General features: G+C 42.4%; 1 long non-coding RNA gene and 2 pseudogenes across 3 annotated transcripts in view; 1 reads left to right on the top strand and 2 right to left on the bottom strand.

Annotated features, from left to right (window-relative positions):
- The window catches only part of LOC306656245, a 528,984-nt gene that overhangs the window by 141,136 nt on the left and 373,483 nt on the right, over positions 1 to 14,365 (bottom strand). The gene's annotated exons all lie outside the window — the stretch shown is intronic.
- LOC306656224 (polyunsaturated fatty acid lipoxygenase ALOX12-like) overlaps positions 1 to 14,365 on the top strand; it is a 421,309-nt pseudogene that overhangs the window by 53,406 nt on the left and 353,538 nt on the right. The window lies entirely within an intron of this gene.
- Positions 2,850 to 8,671, bottom strand: LOC306657695 (polyunsaturated fatty acid (12S)/(13S)-lipoxygenase, epidermal-type-like; annotated as a pseudogene). The gene is made up of 14 exons: positions 8,533 to 8,671; positions 7,893 to 8,105; positions 7,633 to 7,714; positions 7,428 to 7,550; positions 7,055 to 7,158; positions 6,761 to 6,921; positions 5,792 to 5,935; positions 5,490 to 5,699; positions 4,469 to 4,554; positions 4,132 to 4,281; positions 3,959 to 4,098; positions 3,410 to 3,509; positions 3,134 to 3,301; positions 2,850 to 3,029 (listed from the first exon to the last, which is right to left on the bottom strand). The product of its transcript is annotated as a polyunsaturated fatty acid (12S)/(13S)-lipoxygenase, epidermal-type-like (transcript).

The raw sequence follows: 14,365 nt of genomic DNA, 5'->3' as shown, positions 1-14,365 counted from the left end.
ACAATGTAAATTAACCATGACTTCTGAAGGCAATTTGAGCCTGCCCTAGAAATAGGAAGGAAATTTGATATCATAGGAAATCTACATGTGAGTAGTCTATGTGGGCATGATTATAAAGAAGGATTTAGAGGCAGCAGTTTGTCCCTCTTATGATTGGAATTTTAAATGTTCCCCAAAGGCTCATGTGTTGAAGGCTTGGTCCCCAGTGCAGCAGTGTTCCCAGGTGGGGCCTTTGGGAGGTGACTGGATGAGGGTTCTGACCTCGTAAGTGGATTAATCTATTAATGGATTTATATTCAATGGGTTTGGGAGGAGGGGATTTGTTCTAAAAGCCCTTCTTCTGCCCTTCCCTCATGGGGACCATGAGGTGCGCAACTTTGTTCTGCCATGTGTTACCCACCATTATGTTCTAGCTCACCACAGGCACAGAATGATGGGGTCAAGTGACTGAGGATCACAACCTCCAAAACTGTGAGCCTAAATAAATCTTTCATCCTTTTAAGTTGTTTATCTCTGCTATATTATCATAGCTACAGGAAGCTAACACAGCTCCTAATGTGCTCAGTTTCCTGGGAAGACTATCTCAGTAAGAGTAGTTGTAGCAGAATCTCCTGGAAACAAGGTTGAAAAAAATTGAAGACCAGACCAAGAATTTCTCAATTGTGCTATGCAAAAGAGATGAGGACACCTGCTGAGAAGATTTGGTGAGGAGATGGGGAACCTTCTGAAGAGGGAGATGGGAACAAGGTGATGCATGAAGGAAATGGAAGAGCTAGGAGAGAGCACTGAGAGGGTATGGAATGATGACTAGCAATGGCAGAAGACACAGTTGTCCTTTAATCCTTGAAAATCTTCTCCATTGACTTCTATGATCCATGTTGTCCTGCTTCTTTTCTTACCTCCCAAATTAGGTTCATTTTCATTTACTAACTTCACTTTAACATTTAGACCCTTATCTTTGAGTATATCCCAAGCTGTCTTTCATGCCTACTCATCTAGTTTTTCCCCTAGATCATAAATTCAACTCATGTGATTAACACTGCAGACCTTACCGTCTGCCCTTCTTCAACTTGGTCTGTTCAATTACCTAATAAGTATTTTCAGGAAGAGTTCCACCATTACCTCAACTTAAATTGCCTTCCAATCTGTATTTTTAGCCATTGATGCCAATATTGAAATTTTCAATTTGATCTTTGATTCTCCTTATTAATCTTTCCTCTCCTCTGATAGTCCTTAACTCCTATTATACCATGTATCTAACGAAACCTGTAGGCATGCATGTCAAAGATTGAGTCTGTGATCTCTGTGACTATTCAAAAATTCCTTTATCATCCACCAAGTAATGAAGGTAATTCAACTATTTTGTGACATTGAGACTGGGATATTAGAAAGATGGAGGCATCAGAGGAGAATTTGGATGAATCACACATCTGTTCTCAGCTTATAAACTATACTGTATATATTTCACTACATGTGTGTCCATGCATACATATGCACATATGGTATAAAGAAATTGAATGTGCAAGATTCTTTAAAAGAGTCAAAGTCTATTTATTTGTCCCTTCTTTCCCACTCTATTGGATACTATTCTAGACTTTCACTGGCTCTGGGGAGAGAACCCTGGGGTACTCTACCACTAAGCTATATCCACTGTCCTTCTTAGTTTTTATTTTGAGACAAGGTCTTGCTAAGCTTCTCTGGCTGGCCTCCAACTTGAAATCTTCCTGCCTCAGTCTCCTGATAAGCTGGGATAACAAGTGTGCACTACAGCACCCAGGCCTCAATTTTTATCATCAAATTTTTATACTATTGCTGTTGCTGTGACAACAGTTCTGAGTTTTCCTACCAACTGGAATTTGACCCCATTATGTATTGGTTTAAAGTCATTTCTGTATTAATTTTCCAACCCTCATTGTCCTAGTAATTAGATGGGGATCATGATACCAACCACAAAAGGATGTTGTGACAATAAATTGAGACCATATATTTGAAACTCCTATCACATTGACTGGCCTACTGTTCCCTCATTTGTCCATCTGTCTTCAATGTGCAGGACTGTCAGCTAGATTATATTTCTTAATTGTGGGAGAAGAGGGATGAAATTAAGAGTAAGGTTTGTCAAGAGTTCTGGAAAAGGGCTGAAAGGAAGGGTGAGATACCATGGAAAAGGGACAGTGGCAGAGGGATGCAGGGTTGGGAAGTCACACAGAAAATGTTACTGCAGGTGACCCATGGGACATCTGACTGAGAACTTTTAGAAACCTCAGGCTAAAGGCCACTGTTACAAGCCACATTCCTCAGCCCCATGGGGCTCAGTCAGCCAGAATTTCTGCCATTTAGCTTAGGGAGGCTTATGGAAACCCTAGAAGGAAGTATTGATTGCTGGAATAAACTTTCATTTCAGGAAAACACCTTTCTTTTATCCCTTGGAAACTGAATGAGAGGGCAAGAAACAAGGTAATGTACTTTCTCTCACCTTCCCTTATCACACATAACCAACTTGATAATTTAATCAGATCTTTTATATACACACACACACACACACACACACACACACACACACACACACCAGATCCTTTTGGAAAGAGAAGGAAATAAGAGGGAACAAAGGTTAAGGAAGCATAGAACTTGACAGACATTAAGGTAGGCAACTACAGAAGGTTTCAGGCTCTAATGTGCAATGGGAACGATCATTGTATATTCCCCAAATTATGTAATGGGCAGCTTTGGGCACCCTGACTACATGGCTTTTGGGGCAGATCTTTAGCAGAGGATATGGGCAAGGAGAACAGGAGTACTCGAGGGTATGTTGGGCTAGTGAGCTTTGGGACTGAGGTGGGAAAGACTTCTCAGATGGCCACACCCTTTTCCACCAAGCTGGGTTGAAGGTATTCATAGGGAAGGTCCAGGTCTGCATTCCAGACCTTAATTTCCCTGTCCATGACAGCCAGCTCCTCCTGGAATTACTTCAGCATAGCCTGAGTTCCAGGGCCTAAGAAATATTTCTCTCTATGGTGCCCCAGGGCCACCTGAGAGGAGAATAAGATGTGTCAGCTCCTTGGGTCTCTCAGCCAAGGCTACTGCCCTCCCTCAAGCTGTCTCCTCCCGTAGAACCAAGGCATCTGTTTCTAACCATGACATGTTGACGTCTACCAACGAACTTGATGAAAATCTTCTGCATATGGGCCTGATGAAGATCAGGGAGTGAGTGTACTATATCCTTCTCTGTCACATCCTTGGAGATGGGTAGAGGTTTCTGCATGGTACATGGGCCATTAGGGATCCAGGAGTACCAGTCTAGCTGCAGGTAGGAGAGCCATTCAGAAATCTAGGCTAAAGGTCCAGACATTAACTCCCTACCCCCCATCTTCTACCCCCAGGAGCCCCGGGGGATGATCACACAGGTGACCAGTCCCAGGGGGGCAAAAGCATGCTGACCAGTGCATGTGAAGATATACATAGTAACAATCTGGCAGAGTTGAGCCCGGGACTCCAAGGAAGGGGAAAACCTGGGTGAAATGAGGAGAATGAGAGGATTTGAAACCAGGATATGAGGCAGATATTTGAACATGAGGGAAAGATATTTAGAGATACATTAAAGAATTCCCTGTGGTCCTACCCTCTGGATTCTATGATTCACATATAATGTGAACTCAAATGCGTTGTACTTGGGATGAACCTTGGAGCCATGGGGGAAGGGTAGAAGCAAGTAAGGAAAAATACCTAAGAGAAGTAATATATCTGATTCTGGAGAAAGCTTAGTACACAATAGGTTGAAGAATGTATGGGAGGATGTTAAAGGAAAGGAGGTGGGGAAATCAGGAGTAATCATTAAGTATCCTGGCTATTCTGGAAAAGTCCAGGGAATTCTCAGGGTCCTCAAGGAATGTTGTTTTATGATGTTGTGAGGTGGGGACTGTGTATAGATGGCTAGATGTTGACACAGGCCAACCCTTACCCCTGGTCCTGGGTCCCCTGGAGTCCAGTTTCTGTATCAGCACCAGGCTGACAGCTCTGAATCATGCTTCACAGCTTTATCACTCTTTGTATTAGAGTCTCACCATCCCTTGTACATACCCATTCCCCGGGGAAAAGGTTCTGTGTCACCCTCCCCTACTGATGATATCCTACAGCCTGAGGGAATCTTGACCATAGAGAGATGATTTCACACCCAGTATCCCACAGTTACTCAGGTCATGGAGGGTAGAAAGAACAGTAAGTCAAACAAGACGTGGCTCTCTGGAGAATGTCCACATGTCCTCCCCTACCTGTACTCACCAACTGAGTACAAACCTAGAGTTTGCCACACCAGGTGAGAGAGCAAGGGAGATTAGGACAAGAAGACTATTCAGGTGTGAGGTAGATTAGGGAGAGGCCTTCAGTGGAGAAAGCAGATCTTGGGGGACAAATAAAAGAGGGAAATAAACCGTGGGATTCTTCCAATACTAAACACTCCTTCCTTTCAAACCAGATCAAAAATTCCATATTCAGAGACAAGATTATTCTGAGCCAGGATGTTGATCTCCAAAGTATAGTGAAAGTGGGAATTAGAAGCTAATGGTAGGGAAAAGAAATGGAACACAATCAAATGAGATCCCAGTGTTCAATCCTTCAGAAGAGTCAAGTGTTGTCTCTACTTCCTCACCTCACAGTTTCTGCTCAGCCCACACCAATCAGGCTTCCCTGAGATAGTACTTGTCCATGTATGAACTACCGACTTGCATGTTGACATATCCATATCCCTTCTCTTTAACCACGCTAACCTCTCAACAGCATCTGAAACAAATAATCCTACCTCCCTCTTGAAACCCTGTTTTCTCTTGACTGCCATGACTCACACATTTTTTTGTTTCCCCTACCTCAATTGCTGACCATTCTCTTGCTCCTTTTCTCACTTTACTTCTTCCACTCAGTTTATAAAGGTTGAATTTCCCTAGTATTATATCCTAGGTCAGATGTTCTGCTGTGCCTGCAAACCCTAGAGAATGTTCCCTAGTACAATGACTTTAGATACTTCTGTTGCCTGGTAACTCTAAATGCTACATCTTCACTCTTCCTAGGAATTCCAGTCTCATATATCTATTTGTCCTTCTGACATTTTCAAATGGATGGCTGCAGGAATTGGAAACCTTGCATGATAGAAACAGAGCCCTTGCTTCTTCTTTCCACCAAGTAACATGACTTCCTTGTTTATGTGTTGTCACTTCCTTGTTCTATTACCCAGCACTCCAATCATTCACATACTAAACTTCATTCACACCTAACATCCACCATTATCCATGATTTCAATATATCTATATCGGTCTATATATAGAGATTGATATAAAATATATATGTGTAGATATACATTTATATATTTATTTAGTTATATATTTATATAGAGATATCTACATATCTATATGCTACAAGGTTAGACTGTGGGCCTCCAAGGCTCAGATTGTGAAAGATGAACAACAATTGAATGCAGAATGAAAGAGATGCTGAAATACCTCATAGATAGGATGCAGACTGGGCAAGCTCCTCATCGTGGCCACAGAAATGACCTCAGCCATCAGATATCCCCTTAGCAGGTGTGACTGTAACTAGTTCATCTGGAAATCAGAGCTATGGACCCATGTTTTGGCTAGGAGCCAGGCCATGGGAGGATATGAGGGCAGGAAGAGCAGAGGTGAAGGGCATGCATGTCGAGGTGGATGGAGCTAGAGAAGGAGGGAGAATGGGAGCTAAGGACTGTGTGTCTAACACCCTAAATGAATCATTGTCTAGGAGAAAAACACCTGGGTCCTCTTACCTGGATAAATATGGGTTAGAGTCTGCCATCAGGCTGTGACATCAGCATAACCAAAGGGGCTGCCACATATCATTGTTTAAAAATGATGACATTTGGCTTGACCCCATCCAGCAGGGAATAATCAGCTTCAAACAGAGATCCAACCTGTAGGGTCAGGGTCAAGGACAGATAAAGGGATTGGAGTCATTCTGGACCTGCCCTTCTCTCATTTCCCAAGGTGGATCCTTCCTCTACCCATCCAGTCTTTTACTGTAAACACAAATCACTTTCTCCAGAACCAAAGCCCTGAATGAAAGTTTTTATGTTCAGTGTCTTCCATCAGACTTCGAATCCTGTGAATTGATGTTACTGGCTTTCCACTATGTGCCACATTCCCAACCATTCCTGTTTGTAGCCTTTATTCAAATGGAGCACAAAATATTTCCTTTATCCCTTCTTTCAAAAAATAAGTCTAGTTCTCCAAGGCTTTGATCAGTCTTTTTGCTTTTCTCTCCAGAACCTTGAGCTCCTCTTGAGACTGAGTCTGAGGTCCATCTAATGAAGAAGTAAGTCAGGAAGGTGGAGGTGGAAGAGTAGAAAGGAAAGGAGACACAGGAAGAGATCAAACAGGTGATGGTTTTCATAAAGAAATGATGTCCTCCTCCCCTCAGAACATTTGGCAATGTCTAGGGACACTTTCAGTTGTCACAACTACCAGAACAGAGGATGGTACTTGGCTTCTAGAAGGTAAAAGTCAAGGATTGCTACTAAAATCCAACAATGCACAGGCGGTCCTCCACAGCAAATAATTCTCTGGCTTATAATTTTAATGGTGCCAAAGTGAGAAACCCTAACTAAGTGTAGATGAAAGAGGGTACAGATAATGGAAGTGTGTGTGAAGGAGATAAGGGGAGGAAGAGATGGGAGGAGCAGGAGGCAAAATGGTAGGTGGGTGTCTGGGGTGGTGAATGAACAGAGGGAGCACAGCAACTGAAGCTCCTTGTCCAGTTGTGTTTGCAAATCTTCCGTCCCTGGAGGCAGCACCAGCTGGGCTGGGAGGCTCATAGAATGCCTCAGGAGCATGGGGTTTGTGCCATTGAGGAACTGGTACCCAAAGAGGTCATCATCCTTCGAGGAATCACTGAACCACACTGGGGACATCAGTTGACATATCGTGAGCTCCTCATTGCACTGACATCAGTCTTCTATCCTCTCTCACCCCTCTTTTTCCAATCCCTGAGCTGGAAATCTATATATAGGTTTCAGCAGGTTGTGATAACTGACCAGCCAGGGCAGTCTTTCCATGTGGGAATATTTTTTTGTAATCTTCCAATCTTTGGACACAATTTGCAAGATCCAATATCCCCTTAATGGCCAAGTCCTTCAAACTTTGCAAAGAATGACAAGCAAGATCAACAAAAAGCTCACCTTGCAGCCAGGAAAGGAAGTGCCCAACCTCAATCCAGCACTCCCTTTTGAGATACTGGGGATTGAATTCATCTTGGTGCTCTACCAATGAATTATATCAGGAGACCTTTTTATTTTTTGGGAGAGAGTCTCGCTCAGTTGCTGAGACTGGACTCAAGCTTGTGATTCTCCTGCCGTAGCCTCCGGAGTAATTGAATTACTGGTGTGGGTCACCGCGCAGACCCCACACTCACTCTTGTCAGAGAGGATGAAATCCAAATCCTTATCCTCTGGGAATCGCTCATTTCTGGGAAGGTCCCACTGCATCTTCCCTGCTACTGGCAGGATTAAACTATCCTTCCAGGAGCCCCACCTGGAGGAAGAACACAGTTGGGAGTAAGCAGAGCAAGGGTTTTTCTAACTGTAGTAGGGATTAGAAGCTTTCTGGGACTCACCAGTAAACCTTCCTTCTGTCCTCCAGTTCCTGTTCCCGATATTCCTTAAACAGGTTCTGAGGGTCATCACTCATAGACCGGTCTGGGGGAGGGGGACACAAAGACAGGAGTCCTCATTGAAACCGCTCACGACCAGCCCCACAGCAGGGCCTTTCCATCAGCCCTCTTCCTCAGTCCCACTCTTGCACTGCTCCCCTCTTCTTCCCTCTCTTATCACAATACCCCCACCCCAACCCCGACCCCTGCTCCTCCCATCACACCTGTTTCCCCCAAGCCCTCGCCTGTGCCTTTGGGTAGACAGTGAATTCCTTCGTCCTGAATCCAACTATAGCAAGGGAAACGAACCTCACCATGGGTCCCAAGGCCCCGCACCGTGATCCACTTGCAGAACAGTCAAAATTCAACAGGCCTTTGTGTTTGCTCAGCTTCACCAGCATGAGCCGCCCCAGGTGTAAGGGAACATCGATCTCCAACTATTTTCTGTGGACCACAACATACCTCAGAGGCAAGTACCGTGTCCTCAGCGAGGACAGTGGGTCTGTATGCCTTCAAAGAAGGTTGGCTCCTTTTGCCCTTTGGAGAACACCTGGAGAGAGACCTGAACAGGCAGCGGTGCGGATGAACAGGGGCTCCAGTCTAGTGCCTCCAGTCTCATCTTACACACTCCTTACACCCAAACAGATACTACTCGTTTGTTTTTGTTTTTGTTTTTTTTTCCTCTCTTCTCACTTTCCTTTTTCCTGTCAGGCAACCCACCCGCGCACGATCTCATTCCCGAGTTCAGCTTCCCTTCCCTTCTGGCCTAAAGGAGCCAGAGCCAGCGGGCTGCTCCTCCTCGCCTTGGCTCCCAGGGGCACCCACGGAGTCCCAAGTCTCTGCACAGCCGGTCGCGGTCTGCACTGACCCTTCACGGCAATGGCTGCAGCAGCTTCCCAAGGTCCGCCTCCCCGTGCTCGCCCACTAGCCACAGCTGCACCAGGTTGGTGGAGCCCGCCAAGAGCGAGTCTCCGGTGGCGACGGGAATGATGTACTTGCCCATCTAGCTTGAACCTGGGAGAAAGTCAGCCCTTAAGAGAATCTGAGACCCAGCCCCCAGGGCACCACATCCAGACCAAATCCCCTGTTGTGTCTGGGTTGAAAGGGCCCCTCCTCTGACCTACAGGTTCCTTTCCCACTCTGGTTCACTATATATGGTCTCTGCACCCAAGGTTTCCCCCAGCTACCGCAGAAGGGAAGCACTTGGCAATCACTTGGCAAGCATGCCCAGTCATGCAGAAGATGACAGCTACAATACTAGGGTCACCCCTACCCAATTTTGGTGTGAAAATCAATGAGAAAGCAATAGACTGCACATCAGGGGGATAGAATGTCTAGAAATGTGGGAGTGTTTTTCCGTGGAAAGTGAGTAAGCCATCTTGGCAAAGATGCAGAGCTTTGTGCTGAGGACAAAGAAAGGTAATGCTGGACAGGTGAAGTCGATGTGTTTGTTGTCCAGACTCAGGAGCCAAGAGGGGAAGTTTGGAATTCCCTTCAGGTTGAGTCATGAAGTTTCCCTTGGGTCATTCTGAAACAGGGTTTCCTGAGTCCTGCACCCCAGGCTGAGCACCCTTAATGGGCCCATGGGCATGCTCCCTTCAGAACTAATTCTTTTCCACTCCTCCTCCACGATTTTCGCTCTCCTCTCCTCCTGGCAAGTGCTGCCCAGGTACCCATCTTATCCATTTCATCTTTGCATGTCTATGTCTATTCTCCCAGCCCTGAGCACTGCCGCTCATCCTGGGCTTGCCTCTTTCCTGGACCTCCTGCCCTATAGTGAGCAAAAACCCTTGAATCCATACCTTTTTGCATAAATGCTCCATCTCCACATATTGAAATAGTCATTCAAAATAGGTGACTAAAGTGGAAATCTCAAAGTATTTGTTTTAACCCTGACAACTTAAATATAGAGTCACTCATGAGTTCTTTTCTATAGGGCCAAAGCATTTTATTTGAGCATGGGTCCACAGAGAGCTCCCACAGTTCATTCCTACATAAACCAGGTGAGTTGACACTTCTTTAAAATGAAGCTAAGCCCAAAAGCTTATTGTGGGGAAAATCACCAAATTCAGCATCTGTCTAGACCTTTAGAGTTTTCCCCAAATCTTTTTACTCTTGTCTTGCCTACTCCTAGTCAGTAACTTGATTGTGATTTTTTAATCATTCCTGTTTATATAGTCATAAAGTATTCAATTTGACTTTAATAAAGACAATACCTGTAAGTTTATACTGCTATTCCATCATTATTTTGTCTTTAAGTTGCATAATAGCAATAACCAATGTAACTGACATGAACAGTTTTGAGAGCTTATACAACTATTCTTGATAAACAAAATTTCAACTGATAGGGTTCAACGTGCTGAAGTTGTCATAAATTACCCTGCTTTCTGTGTACATTTGACATGCTGTGGGCTTACCTGTCTTTCTGAAGTGAATGGACAGTGTCAGTCACCTGATAAGTTGACAAGTGCATCTAAGATTTAGAAACTTCTACCTAACGTCTTCTTTTTCTCTGATGCTTCCCTGTTTGCTCCCATATCTCCCAATTCTCAAGAATCCTGGGACAGTAGTGGTCACAACCCTTCCTTCTTCCTCAGCAGTTATCTGTCAGTTACCCTGTTGTGAAGTTCATACCACTCACCACAATAAAAAACCCTCTTTCCTTCCTCCTCACAATGAGAAACTCTCCTGTGCACCTGTTGACTCCAATCTCTCACAACCTTTGACTTGCCAGCTTCTTTCAGATCCTTCATTTGTATTTGGAAAAGTCCCTTCTTACACTATGGCAACATATTCCCTCCAGTGATCCTGCCTCTGAAACTCAATTTTTCAGATTTCAGATGCTCACAATCTAATCACAACTCATAATTCATCTCTTACCACTTAAAACTCACCTATAGTGTATTATACATACCATGATTTATCTACTCAACCCATAAGTCATTTTCACATTCCTGAAGATGTGACTAAAGCAAGAAAAGTGAGTTCCTGAGGATTTACCAGGTCCTATGAGACGCAACTCACTTGTTCTGCATGGGTTCTATGAGACACCCATGTGTCCTTCCAATAAATCCCCCTTTGTTGCTTAAGTTAGCTTGAAGGGGTTTCTAGAACAATTGATTCTGTCACATATAAGACCAAAAATATCCTATGAGGGGTAGGATACTAACAGCAATAGCTCATCTAATATGTAAGATTACTTCTCTCATAACTCCCATCTCAAAAGTCATTCTTTTGCTTTTTGGTCCCCCAAGGACTTGATACTTTATTTAGTACAATGTATTTATATTAAATATATATAATGTATGTAAAATATAATACTCAACACTTAAGTCTTTGTCTTTGGGCCCAGAACTATTTTAAGTGTATACTTTTTCAAAAAAGTATGTTATTGATTCTTTTTATTTATACATAACATTAGGATTCATTTTGACATATATAAAAGCATGGGATATACGTTGCTCTAATTCATTCCCAGTACTTCCCCTTTCCTCCCCTCCTCCCTCCACCTGTTCCATTCCCTCGACTCTACAGAGCCTTCTGTATAATTTTTTTAAAAAAATAAGTGTCTTCAAAATGTCACATGATGGTGAAATTCACTCTGGCATATTCATATACATACATAGGAAAGAAAGTCAGATTCATCCCATTCTTCTTCCTTTATCCCATCCTTTCTCCTTCCCCTTTAATTCCCTTCATCTAGTCCACCAATCTTCTATTTTGATGGAATCCTCACCCCTCTTCCCTTTCCCCTCCTTCTTTTCCCCCTTATTTTGGACTAACTTCCACATATCATAGAAAACATTCAACCTCTGGTTTTCTGAGTCTAACTTATTTCACTTAGCATAATAGTCTCTAGTTTTATTCATTTACCAGCAAATGCCATGATTTCATTGTTGTTTATAGCCTAGTAATACTCCATTCTGTATATATACCAAATTTTCTTTATCCATTCATCTGCTGAAGGGCACCTACGTTCATTTCATAGCTCAGCTAAATTGGAAAATCATATGTGGAAGAACGAAACTTGATCCCTATCTCCCACCCTACACAAATGCCAAATCAAAGTGGATCAAAGACCTAGGAATTAGACCAGAAACTTTGCAACTGCTAGAAGGCCCAACACTGGAACATGTTGGCACAGGAACAAACTTACTTGACAAGATTCCTCAAGTGCAAAAAATAAAATCAAAACTCAGTAAGTGGGATAGCATCAAATTAAAAAACTCCTGCATTGCAAAGGAAACAATTAAGAGCATGAAGAGAGAGCCCATAGAATATGTGAGCTCTTTGCTACATCCTCCTCAAATAGGTCATTAATATGCAGAATATATAAAGAACTCAAAAAACAAACAACCCAACTAACAATTGGGCAAAAGAACCAAACATAATTCTCAAAAGAAGAAATATAATTGGCCAACAAACACATTAAAAATTGTTCAACATCTCTAGCAATCAGGGAAATACAAATCAAAACTACATTAAGATTTCCTTTCATTCCAGTCAGAACAGCAATTATTGGGAATACATATGATAATAAGTGTCATCGAGGATGTGGGGAAAAAAGCACACTCCTACATTGGCAGGCCTGTAAATCAGTACAACACTCTGGAAAACAGTGTGAAGATTTCTCAAAAACCTAGAAATAGAACCACTGTATGACCCAGATACCCTATTCCTCGGTATATATGCAAAAGATCTAAACATCAGCCTACTACAGGGATGCAGCTGCATCAATGTTCATAGCAGCACAGTTCTTGATAGTCAAAGTCCATTCTTGTCACTTCTCCTGACTTCCATCCTCTTGTGCCACACTGTGCTCCTTCTCATCTGGCTTAAGGTAAGCTACACCCATTTTTGGACCTAGAGGCTTAGCATAAATAAGAGAGCCAATTTTCTCCCCATACACTTTCCTCCTTTCTCTCCCTCTTCTCTCCCTCCCTCCCTCTCTCTTCAGTATGTATTTATTTTTGTTTTTAACTGATACACAAAACACAAAAAATGTACATAATGTCATTAGGAAATTTTAACTTAAGACTAATGAGAATCACTATATATCTATTAGCATGTCTAAAATAAAAATAATTGTCAATATCAAATGCTGATAGGATTTGGAGCAACCAGAATTTTCATTCATGGCTGCTGGGAATGCAAAATAGAACAGTTACTTTGGAAGATAGTTTGAAAGTTTCTTACAAAACTAAATATAATTTGGCCACGTGATCCAGCAATTGTATTCATAGGAACTTAACCCATTATAGTCAACACAAAAATCTGCATGAGTGTTTATAAAGGTTTCATTCATAAATGTCAAAAATTTGAAGCTACCAAAATATCCTTCAATAGGTGAATGAGTAAACAAACTGTGGTACATCCATATAATGAAATATTACATAGCAATAAAAATAAATGAGCTATCAAGCAGTGAAAAGACACACAGGAACCTTAAATGCATAAGACTTTATGATTCCAACAATATGACATTCTGGGCAAGACAAAGCTATGAAGACAGTAAAATGAAAAGTGATTGTCAAGGGCGAGAGGGGAGGTGAGATGGGAGGAATAAGTAGGGTAAAGTGGAATTTTAGGATTGTGAATCTCTGTACACCAGGAGTGAAACTTACTGTAAACCATGGTCTTTAGTTAATAATACTGTACCAATATTGGTTCATTAATTGTAATAAATGTACAACACTAATGCAGATGCTAATAATAATAGGGGAAACTGTGTCAGGAGTGGGTAGGTAGGGATTCTCTGTACTATCTATGGGGAGATGTTATATGGGAACTCTGTACTATCTACTCAATTTTACTGTAGATAAAATTCTGTTCCAAAAAAATAAAGTCTATTAATTTTCTTAAAGTCTGATGGGAAGGATATCAATTAGTCCAAGACATATGGGCCATAAACACACTAATGAAGTCAATTGTTTTTAGTTTCTGTCACTTAATACCATCCTCAATTCGATACCCCAACACTAATCACTTCACCATTGTTGACTTACGTTCCCACCTTCTTCAGTCTGTCCCTCCACCCTGAGTCCCAGCACCCAGAGGCCTTCACCTGAGACAATCAGGAGTACTCAGATGGTTATTACTCATGGGTTTATGTCCTATTTTCCCACAGATTCTACATGTAAATGTAAAGAATTTGGTTTCACCTCATAATTGAACCCTCATTCAGTATGTAGACGACCCCCTTCTTTGCTCTAGTATTTGCTGCTAATTCATTGAAACATACCCAAAATTTATTAGAAGATTTGACCCAGAAGGACATAAATTTGAGAGACAAAATATATTTTGCTGTCTTTAGCTCCATTATCTAGGACAGCACATGTCCCCTGAGGGAAAAACTCTATCCCCAGATTTATCAAGACCATGCTCAACCACGCTTTATTTAAAACAAAGAGACAGTGCCAGGTGTGGTGGCTTTCCTGTAATCTCAGGGGTTCAGGAGGCTGAGACAGGAGGATCACAATTTCAAAGCCAGCCTCAGCAACATAGAGAAGCCCCAAGAAACTTAGGAGATCCTGTCTCAAAATAAAATATTAAAAAAGGCTGTGGATAGGGCTCAGTGGTTAAGCACCTCTGGGTTAAGTCCTGGTACCAACAAATATAAAACAAACAAACAAACAAAAAACAACCCCTGGCCTTTTGGTTACTGATTGGTTCCTGTAGAATGTGGTGGATTCCTAAT

Source organism: Sciurus vulgaris, assembly GCF_902686455.1.
Source record: "Sciurus vulgaris genome assembly, chromosome: 3".
Lineage (NCBI taxonomy): Eukaryota > Metazoa > Chordata > Mammalia > Rodentia > Sciuridae > Sciurus > Sciurus vulgaris.
Note: the sequence above shows the minus strand (reverse complement) of the source record. Positions and strands in the feature narration are given on the sequence as shown.